The following is an 11815-nucleotide window of genomic DNA, read 5'->3' on the forward strand; positions in this document are numbered from 1 at the left end:
GGAGGTTTAGGGCCGTTTTATAGGCTTCTCTTATGATAGTGTCAATGGCCCTTTTATCAGTAATTCTAATTTCGTGATATGGGAGCCCGTAGGTAATCCTGCTAACGACTAGGGATTGTACAAGGCGGAGGCTGTCCTCCTCCCTCATCCCTTTCCGGTGCCAGGTCACCCCTCTAATCATTCTGGAAATTTGGTTGACTGTGGTTTTGAGTGTTTTGATTGTATAATCCACTCTCAAATTGTTTTGCAACCACAGCCCCAAAACTCTGATCTTGTCCGTCTCTTGAATTGTCTGGTCTCCTAGAGAGAGCTGCATTTCTCCTGGGGACTTGTAATTTCTTCTGTGTAGCCTGATAAGTTCGGATTTTTCTGGGGAGCATTGAAGGCCGCTCTCCCCCTAAATAAAGCTACAGATAAATGTACCCCTATATATATTGTAAAGAAGACAAAGAACAAAAAACGCTGCGGCATCGCCATCACCATCGCTTGTCTCCGGCGCCCATCTCTCGTGGTGAAGCTGTGCCCTGCGGCTGGCAATTCGACCCTGCTGTGCCCGAATTACTGGCAACGCTAGACGGCTACAAGATATTCTGTGCTCAGCAGGATGACAATCTTGTGGAGGGCCTGAAGAGAGCGTCAAACACACGTGGGGGCTTAGACTTCTCAGATAACCGGACGTCTGCAAGAAGCGGCTGAAGTCCACTAATTCCGCCATAACCAGAAAGGCATTGAAAAGGTTGACAAAGAAGCGGATCAGGAATGTGGCTATTATTAACCGATGATAGTGGTTTGCGAGATAAAGGTAATTGCTCTAACCCCGGTAACCACGGATGGGATGATGCATTGATACTGAATGACAAAGCTCGGGTATTAATAAAAGAAATGCAACTGCTTGCAGGGTCTGTGGCTTGCCGTTTCGACATTGTCACACCAGAACTTGTGGCACAGGATGAGCCACATCCGCGAAAACGCAGAGCCCCCTAATTCAGTTAGAACCAGGAAGGCATTGAAAGGTTGACAAAGAAACGGACCTAGGAGTGTGGCCATTATCCAACGATGACAACTTGTGTGCATGTCAAAGGTAATTGATATAACCTCGATCGGGGTAAGCACACGCTAACGTAGACAGTGCGTCAACGTTTGGACGACAAATATCGGGTATTGTGAAAAGAATTGTGCCCACTTGCAGAGTCCGCGGCTTGGTCTTTTGACAACAATAGCGTGCTCGCGAGGGTGAAGATTATTAAAGGAGTACGTTTCAGAAGAAACGGTGAGCCAAAATGACTTATCAGAGTGCACAGAGCAATGTAGCAAGGGAAAAGTGCTTCAGAAGGAGAAGACTACTATACCATCGATAACAATAACGTCGAATATCCCTGAAGGTGCCGGGTATGGACGTGTAGGCGACACGACGAAAGGTTGCGTTCTCGCCTTTGTTGGTTTCTCACCACTCTTAGGGGATAGATCCAGGAACTGGGAGAAGCGGTGCGGAACAGCAGGTAGTTTGACAGGCCAAATATAGCTACCTAAGTCCCCTGCATTTGAATGTTTTACTTTCTTACTGTCGTTGGTGGTAGAGATACCTCGGAAGAAGGTGAAAGAAAGTTCTAGGCGGCAAGCAGCGTATCTTGTGGATGCTTGGTGCAATTGGGTAAGGTTGGGTTGTGGTCCGTGTATCGAGGGATAAAAAAGAGCTCTAGGGCCCAGTCGAGCATTCTGGGCTACGCGGTCAGATGCAATGCATCGTCGGCTATGCCGAGTAAGGGGTGTCCTCGATTGCTTGCCAGATCCAAGTTTTTATATTTTCTAAACTCTTTGCTGTTTTAATATATCGAAGGGTATAACTTGTATTTATGAAACATTGTGTGCGTACAAATTTCAAGTTTATTGCCTCATTACTCATTGTTTTCGTCGGAGAAGTCCAAAAGCCGTCTAATACGGTGCACCTCTGGTGCAGTAAAAGAAGCATTCGTATCTTCACCACCCCCACTATCAACTCCGTTCGCCACCACGACCGTGTGAAATTTACTCTGCGATTTTAGCGGGTTTTGGAGCTCTTTGGCACTGGTTTTATAGGTTTGACTTGACAACACCGGCTCTCTCGCTGTACAGGGTATCTAGTATCTGAAGATGACGAGTCGATTTTCAACACGTGCAAAAAATCCACCGTATACCGTCACAATATGTTTAATAAAAAAGGAACATCTGGAATAGCAGGAAGTTTATTCCAGTATCCTACACCATGAAAGTGGTGTGAATATTAGGAGGGTACTTTCAGAGCCCGTCAGAAATGAACGCACGCTTTTTCGCAGCTTGCGACCGAGTCAAACTGATTGTACCCGATCAGGCAGCGCCGTGTCCGAAGTCCGCCTGGCGAGGCCATGACGCACCGCTCGTTGCCCTTGACCTGCATGTCCGCAAAGTAGGGATACATGATCTGCTGCGGGCTACACGTTGCGGTGACGGGCTCATCGCAGTGGTGGGCGTAGGCGGTATCGTTTCGCTTCAGGCGCAGGCATTTCGTGGCGCACTCTCGCTGAGACTGGAAAACCCGTGCGCGCTGGGATGGGCAGTTGCCAAGTGGGAACGTCCATTCCCTGCAGGCCGAGCCGTCGAAATACCACCATGTTTCCGCCACGTCCTGCCTGTGGACGACAGCATAGTTGTGAAAAAAAATTTCTCAATCATTTTCGGCTAGAAAGTTTCTGAGGCATATGATAGTATTTTATCAGACAACTTGTGACATATTGCTGATGCAGGGTTACGGGAGCGGCTTTTCCTAGAGCAATTGAACACATCTTTATGCAGATGTACATGTTAAAGCTGAGTCATGGAGAAAGGTATATAACAGTTTCATCTGACCTGTACTCCCTTATAGGCCTGAACATGGAGGTTAACGAAAATTGTTCTAATTAAGTTGACAACAATGCAGAGGGACATGGAACGAAAAATAGTAGGTGTAAGGTTAACAGATAAGAACTGTGCCATAGTGGGTCAGAAGAAACTTGAGTTAGACATTCTATTAAAAATGAAGAAGAAGTGTACATGGGCAGGATGTGTAGTTCAAAGAAAGGATAACGTCAATGGCCGCTAAGGGGAAGTAATTGGATTCCAAGGCAAGGAAAAGCGTAGCGGAGGGCGTCAAAACCTAGGTGAACAGGTGAGATTAAAAAGTACGCAGGCGTCAAGGGGATGTAGTTGGCACAGTGCCGGGTGAATTGGAGGAATATGGGAGAGGCCTTCGCCGTGAAGTGGGCTTAATCCAGCTGATGATGATGATGATGACAGGGAAAGCTACGCAGTCAACAGGTGCCAGCGAAACCCAGGCGGGCGCAAAAGAGCTTATTGCTGAAACGATGCCATTCGAGACATTTTTTGAAAAGCGAAGGTTTTTTTATACCTTGGTGAACTAGCTGTATATACACAAACTGCATCAAAATATGATGCTTTTCTCTGCTGGCGTGCGAATTGTCGGTTACTGCACATGTTACTCTGCAGTTCGGCCCATTGCTTGCCGGTCGACTATTGCAGTTGGCAATTTTTAACACGGTACTTGAACTAATGGAAGCCCGTAAGACAGCCCAAGTGACTCACTTGTCCCGCAGCGTTGCGGAGCGCATAATTCTCGACAAGCTACACATACACCCCACTGAGGAGGTGTCTGCAACATCCCATTTATCGGCTGACATTACTAGTTGACTAGTTATTAAGCCAATAGCTAAAACATGCTACCAGGCAGACACAATGCCCGCAGGAAGACAAGAGTACATCAGTAAACCTTATCCTCGAAGCACTCTTCTCAACACCACAGGCAACAATAACAGGTACAACAAAACAATCACTGTTACCTCCAGAAAACGCAACAAACACTCACGCTACCACTCAAAATGACATACCATTCACAGAACTAGAAGTAGACACAACCATTAAAGCACTTAAGAAACATATAGCACCAGGTCCAGATAATTTAACAACACCATTTATCCAATCGCTATATGACAACCACAAACTACTCTTCATTAACATCTTCAACGCATGTCTCGCATTAGGACACTTCCCATCCCACTGGAAAGAATCCAAGATCATACTCATCCCCAAAAAAGAATTCTCACATAAAAACCCAACACCAAACCAATTTAGACCAATAGCCCTTAACTCCATATTCGGAAAAATTCTTGAAACCCTTCTTAAAAACCGCATCTATCACTTCCTCTACACAAAAAACCTCTTCCCGTCCAACCAATTTGGCTTTACACACAACATTTCCGCAACACTTGCACTTCAATCTCTCCTTAACAACATCAAAGAAAACAAAGCCAAAAATCACACCACTATCATTATCTCCCTGGACATTAAAAACGCCTTCAATCTCATTCAAAAATCTCACATAACTAAATTTCTCCACCAAAATAACTGCCCACCTAATCTTAACAAAATTGTAGCTGAAACCCTCACAGATAGATCGATTTCCTTTTCCACAGGCAACACAATCATCACACACAAAATTCCACAAGGTTCCCCACAAGGATCCCCCCTCAGCCCACTACTATGGAACATAACAATCACAGATCTACTCAATACTACCACACCACAACACACACAAATACAAGCATTTGCAGATGACATAACAATCGCAATACACGGACATTCAAGAACAGTACTGGAACAACGAGCTGCACACGTTTTAGACATTATTCAATGCTGGGCAGAAACAAAACAGATCCAGTTCAGCCCTCACAAAAGCAAATTCCTAATAATTGGCAATAAATACCAAACCAGACCACCAAAAATTAAATTCGATGGACAAACACTAACACACAAAACAACTCTTAAAATACTAGGCGTTACATTCGACTCCAAACTCTCATTTCTACCACACCTTAACGACATCCAACAAAAAGTCTCCACTATCACTACAAACATCGCTAGATTCACAGGACACACATGGGGCATGACATCATCACACCTCCGAGACATCTACATCCGCGCCACAGAAAGACTAATAATTTACTCCGCGCCAATTTGGTACACACCTAGCGCAACAATTCTCAGGAAACTACAAACAATTCAAAGAATTCCACTCACCAAAATAACTAAAGCATTCAGAACAGTACCAAATTCGGCCCTCCCAATCCTCTCAAACATACCCCCCATACACCTGACCATCGAACGGGAGAACACACTCTACAGCATTCTACACAACAACAAGCCATACCAACATGAAGATCTCCTCATCACCTCTGACAACATAGCCCACAAAGCAGACATCTGGCTCACACATCCTGCAAAATTAACCACAATCAACTACACCACACAAATTCCAACTTCCGCCGATCTTTACATATACACCGACGGCTCACAGTCTGAAAACGGAACCGGATCAGCAATAGCAATTCTAAATTCTAAACACCAACTAATAGAAACGAAACAATTCAAGCTACCAAATTACTCTTCTAACTTTGAAGCCGAAGCCAACGCCATCATACAAGCAATACACTATGCAAACAACACCCATTACATAACAATAGCCATCCTCACAGACAGCTTATCAACACTCAAAGGCCTCAAAAATCCAACTAACACCAACCCACTCATCCACAACATCAAATCAACACTCCAGCAATCATCTCAAAAACACAATATCACATTACACTACGTCAAAGCACACACCGGAATAATTGGCAACGAAATAGCAGATGAAGCAGCAAAAGAGGCAACCAAACAAGGCACACAACTCCACACCCCAATCACAAAGCAATATGTTAAAACAATCCTCCGTACACAAATGCACAAAAAATGGGTAACTCACTGGCACACAACAGGCAGACACACAAGCACATACAACTGGATCAAAAATCCAAAACACATCCCACCACACTTCCCCACCAACTACTACACCACCCAAGCACTCACAGAACACGGACGCTTACCACATTACCTACAACGATTCAAAATCACCAACAACAACAACTGTAAATGTGGGGCACCTTCAAACAGCATAGACCACTACCTCCTAGACTGCCCCATCACAGCAACAGAAAGACAACCAATCATACATAAATACCCAAACCCACTTCAACACAAACCAGAAATTCTAAAACACAAAGAAACTTACATAGCATTGGAACAAATAATGGAAAAAATTAATCAAGAAATTCCACAGACATAAACTCACCACAGGAGGACGAAACCAATTAGCAAATTCACTACCCAAAGTCAAACCGAATCATCCCAATCCTGACCAATTAGCGCCGAATGGGGCCCAGAAGCCAGTAATTCCAGATCTACTCAAGAATCATCTCATCTCCATCCTTACCCCTTTCTATTTATATACATCTATCTATATAGATATTCTTTTTTTTTTTTTTTTTTTTTTTTCCTTCTCTGTCCTCCCCCATACTCATTTTTTCTTCCTCTTGCTTTACTCTTCTTTTTCTGCCGTCCTTGGTATAGGGAGGGATGGAAAAGAACTCGTTTTTTTTTTTTTTTTTTGTTGTTCCTATATATACAGTTTTGTGTATATATTTATATATATCACCTTTTTCTCCGTATTACAATTACTCTCTCTCCCCGGCCCTCTCCATCTAACCAATCAACCAAATTCACTCAACCCCCCCCCCAAAAAAAAAGGGGAAAGGGAGGGGAAAAAAAAGGGGAAAAAAAAGGGGGGAAAAAATGGAAGCGGAAAAGGGAAAAGGAGGGGGGAAAAAGGGAAAAACAACTCACGCAATTCCTCCTCCCCCTTCCCCTGAAGGGTAAACGAAGAAGAGGGGAAGGGAGGGAAAAAGAAAAGGGAACCTCCCCTAGTTGGGAGAGAAGAATCACCCCCAGGCCCAACAAAACCATAAGGCACGACAAGGCTAAGGCCAAAGTCATGCACTCAATGAGGCTCCGGCCCAACATAAACAGGCATTATGCCTCATCCAACACCCAACCACCAGAGCGGGTTACCCTTGATGGGCCCCGCAAGTGGCACAGAGTCACTGACATCTGTGCTGCGCACTCACTTAGCGCCTACAATCAGCGCGAGTGGCAGGGGCTAACCCATTCTGCTGCGCAGTGCTGCTATCTGCCGGCCTTTAATACAACATCAGGCTCGGCAAGGGCAATGGCCATTTCACTGTACTCTGTACACTGGCTATCCCACTACAGGATAGCAGACGGGTGAGCTCGCACAAGCAACATCCGGTAAGACGAGGGTGGTCAGTCGCTCAATGAAGCGGCTCCCGGGAGGAGGCTCGTAACCACGCCCGGGACCTACGAGAACTTCAAACCAACCAGAACATCAAGGCTGGGGGTCCATCAAATCACTCACCTCAAAATGGAAATATAACAGGGGGAGGGGTAAACACAATTGGCAACAATACCAACGGGTCATTGAGGCTGAGGTCAGCTTCCACACTTGACTCACTTCACTTGACAAAATATCCTCCCAACTAATTCAAAGGAAGGATGGGGGAGGGGGGAGAGAGAGGGGAAAACAAACGAAAACAGAAGGGGGGGACGGGAGAGTGGGGGATGGCATTGACTTTCACAACCTTGGGGGACTATTAATGTAACTGACTACCTAAACTGTAAATGCCATACTCACATAAAGAGGAGGGAGGGGGAGGGGGGGGGAGGGGGGAGGGGGGGAAAAAGGGAAAAAATTCCAAATCAACCGCCCCTTTCAAAAACAACTTAGCAATTATAAATCTCTCTAGGTACGTGTGTGTACATCTATGTAAGTCTATTACATGTATATATGTGTATGTATATATGTATATATATATATAGATATATCTTTTTTTTTTTTTTCAGTATTTTCAAACACACTTTCAATTATACTATTTTCCTTTTCTTTTTTTTTATTTATTTATTTATTTATTTTTTTGTCTCCCTCTCTCTCTTTCCTTCCCCTCCTCCTTCCCTCATATCGCCCCCCGACTCTATTCCCCACCTCCCCCCCACACCTTCATCATATCCAACAGGAAACCCAACCAAGGGGCCTTCCCTCATCCCCCCTCGCCATAATTACTGCAACAAAAGTTTCCTCCATACTACAAAATGGGTGGGGGTCTTTTGACGAGGGCGGGGGAGGGGAAAACACCTAAGAACAATATTAAGGGTGGGGGGCCTCGGATCTAATCTTTTTTAAGATTTTACAGTGTCCCACCCATCCACCAAACATCATCGTAAGAAACATCCAGGCAACGCAAGCCTGGCCCCACCTGACACCTCCACATAACGAAACCTTGGCTCCACGACGATCCGGAGAAGACCTCGAAGACTACAGTAAATATCAATTGTTAGCAGCAAGAAGCATGTAAATAGCGATACAATTTCACTGAAGCATCTAATCTAGTAATTACAAATGTTACCAGCAAGAATCATGTAAAACCCATGTAACTGCACTGAAACATTTAATGAAATAAATCCGCTATGACTTGCCCGTTCCCGTGGCGGCGGCTGGGCTGGATAGTAGATAATTTTTTTTTTTTATTTTTTTTTTTAAATTCTTTTATTGGAGCAATCCCTATTCATTTTTCTTACTATTGGTTTAAGCCCGTTATACCTAGTGGCACGGGCAGAGGCAAAATATTTTATGTTTTTTTTCTGGGAAGCCTCACCATAGTATATGTCCCTTGAGAAATAGTAAGAGAACGACCCAGAAGCAGTGTACGCGAATGCAGCTAAACACATCAAAAATGGAGCATATGTGGCATGCATGACCACTTCAAAGTCAGCCTTCACTAACGCCATAGCATTTCACGCTAGCTCCATATGCTAGGCAGAAGTAGCTATCGCACTAGCCATCGCGGATCCCGCACCAAAGCAATTCTAAGCGACTCAGAGAGCGCCGTTTAAAGTTTCGGCAAAAATTCCGTGAGCGCGCTCGCGATGCGAATTCTGCGCAACCGATCTGTCAGTCACAACATCAACCTTGTATGGGTTTCGGCTCATGCGGGCAACTGGAAACGAAGGGGTTGACCGTCTAGCCCGAGGCTTAACCAACCGGGAGATGGGAGTTCTATCGGGAACGGACGCGCGCGTCGAGCTAAGATTCACGTACCCTGCCCCTCACCCCGATCTCGGCCGGGCGCAAGCCACGACACATAGACGCCTGCAAAGAAAGGCCATTCTTAGCTCCTTCCGATTATATTTAATTACGAACGAAGAATTCAAACCTGCATGCCGGCACTGCGGTGACGGGACGCATGCAATCCAATATACTATGGGAATGCGCCAGCAATCGCCCTCCACAGATACTCTTGCCAGCTCCCTCAGCGGAGCAATGGGACAAGTTTAAAACTACGCAACTGGCCGCATCTAGCGAGTTCAAGAGGTCACCCCCGACTGGAGGCCACCCTGGACTCACCCCAGCCCGAAATAATTCCTTGCATTTTGTGGCAATGAAAGTTCTTACCATCACCACCAGTGTGGGCTCTCGCATTATTCAGGAATTATCTGTTCAGTGCGTACGATGTGTGTTCACGTCTTCCACTTGAGATAATAATATAAAACTAAAACTAATAATAATAATAATAATAATAATAATAATAATAATAATAATAATAATAATAATAATAATAATAATAATAATAATAATAATAATAATAATTTTTTCACAGGACGAGAAAGGCGCAGTATCTGTCACGCTTCTCTGGACACCTGAACCGTGTCGTAAGGGAAGGAAGGAGGGTGGAGAGAAAGTGGAAAGAGAGGAAAAGGAGCCGCAGTGGAGATCTACGGCGTAATTTTGACCTCCTGGGGATCTTTGACAAGAAACTCCCCTGATGGGTCTGGGACTGCCGCTTGCGGCGGGGGCTAGCCTATCCGAATTTTTACCTGTTGTAGGCCGTCATGGAACCCGCCACCTCTTCGGTGGTGGACGACGGCTGTTGTTGCGGCGCGCGTCTTTCTCTGCCTCTTCCTTTTCTTTCTTTTATATTTTCTCTTCTGTCTGCACGAGGCAGCGGAGGTGGTTCAGCTGAAACGAAGAGGCGTCCGTGTGCTGTGCGATGTCAGCGCACGTTAAAGATCCCCAGGTGGTCTAAATTACTCCGTAGTCCTCCACTACGGCTCCTCTTTCTCTCTTTCTACTTTCACTCCCACCTTCCTCCCTTCCCTTACGGCGCGGTTGCGGCGTCCACAGAAAACAAGTGAGACAGTTACCGCGCCTTTCCCTTCCTATAAATAAATCAGTTAATATCAGGTGGTTCAGCTGCAGAGCCAGTAGCAGGCCCGTGCATTTTCTTTTCCTTTTTCCAAAAGCCACAACACAACACACGCGCTGACATGTTGTTGTTGTTGTGGCTGTAGAAAGAAGGAAAATAATTAATGATTGAATGAATGAAAACTTCATTCGTTCTTTAAGAAGTAGTAGCGGTAGAGGACGGAGTCTTCATCTTGAAGTATGTGTCCTCCTTGGCCGTGGGTGGGCCCCTAGTCCAGGGCTCCACTGAGTCGGGCCACCTCGCTTGCTTGTGCTATGAGTGCCCTTTGGGCCTCTAGCTCGCAGCTGGTGAGCTGGCTCTTCCATTGCTCCGCACTTGGTGTTTTGTGTTTGTGAAATGTTTGATTCCTTCCGCACTCCAATGTGACATGAAATAGTGTTGGTTTTGCTATGTCAGAAATTTCTTAACGGACTGCACGGCGGTTATAACTTTCCAGGAAATACAATCTGGGGTGATCAGGCTAGGTAACAGGGGGACACCTCAGGGATCGGTACTGTCACCCACCCTTTTCAACATGACCATGAGAGGGCTCCCGAAGGAATTGCGGAAAATTGGGAATTACAACTTAAATTACAGCCTGTACGCGGACGACATCAATCTCTGGATCAACAGAGGGAGCGACGCAGAGAATAATGAAACGCTGCAGGCAGCAGCAGATGTCATCTCTAAGTACGCGGTGGACAGAGGACTTAAATGTTCGCCTGAAAAATCAGAAATCTTCGTGTATAATGACAAGGCACTCAGGAACAAACCTCCCTCTGACCCACAGGTGTACGTGGAAGGGAGATACCAAAAGTAGAGACAATACGAATATTGGGACTCCGCTTACAAACGCACGGAAGGAACACGATCACCATTAAAAAGTTAGAAAACCACGCGACCCAGACATTAAACCTCATCAGGAGGGTCTCACGTAACGGAGGCGGCCTCAAGGAAAAAAACCTCCTGAGATTGGTACAAGCCTTCATCATTAGCAGAGTGGGCTACGCCACACCATATCTGAACCTAAAGGCAGATGAGAGGAGAAAGATAGACGCGCTCATCAGAAAATGCGTTAAAAAGGCCCTAGGCCTCCCAACATGTACATAAACGGAGCAGCTACTGGCCCTAGGACTGCACAATACGATTTCAGAAATCACGGAAGCGGTTAAAACCTCGCAACTGGAAAGACTCAGCACGACGCGAGTGGGAAGAGCTACGCTAAGTAACCTTGGAATAGCCACAGACAGGGGGCAAAAGGAAAGGGTTGACACTGACAGGAAAATCAGGGCGCACCTAAGAATCCCTCCCCTACCCAAAAACATGCACCCTGAGTTTAATAGGGAAAGGCGACAGAAAAGGGCGGAAGCGATAGAAACAATATATCGGAGCAAACCCCCAAATGAAGTTGCCTACGTAGATGCGGCAGGAAACAGACGCAGTCGATACATGACCACAGCGGCGGTAGATGGGGGAGGCACCCTCATCACGGTGGCTACCGTACTAGGAAAAGAAACCGAGATAGCGGAGGAAGCTGCGATAGCGATCGCTTGCGTTGGCACCAAAGCTAGATATATTATTAGCGACAGTAAAACTGCAATCCAAAATTTCAGTAGGGG

The sequence above is a fragment of the Amblyomma maculatum genome, chromosome 10 (assembly GCF_055883805.1).
Source record: "Amblyomma maculatum isolate TAMU_Amacu chromosome 10, ASM5588380v1, whole genome shotgun sequence".
NCBI lineage: Eukaryota > Metazoa > Arthropoda > Arachnida > Ixodida > Ixodidae > Amblyomma > Amblyomma maculatum.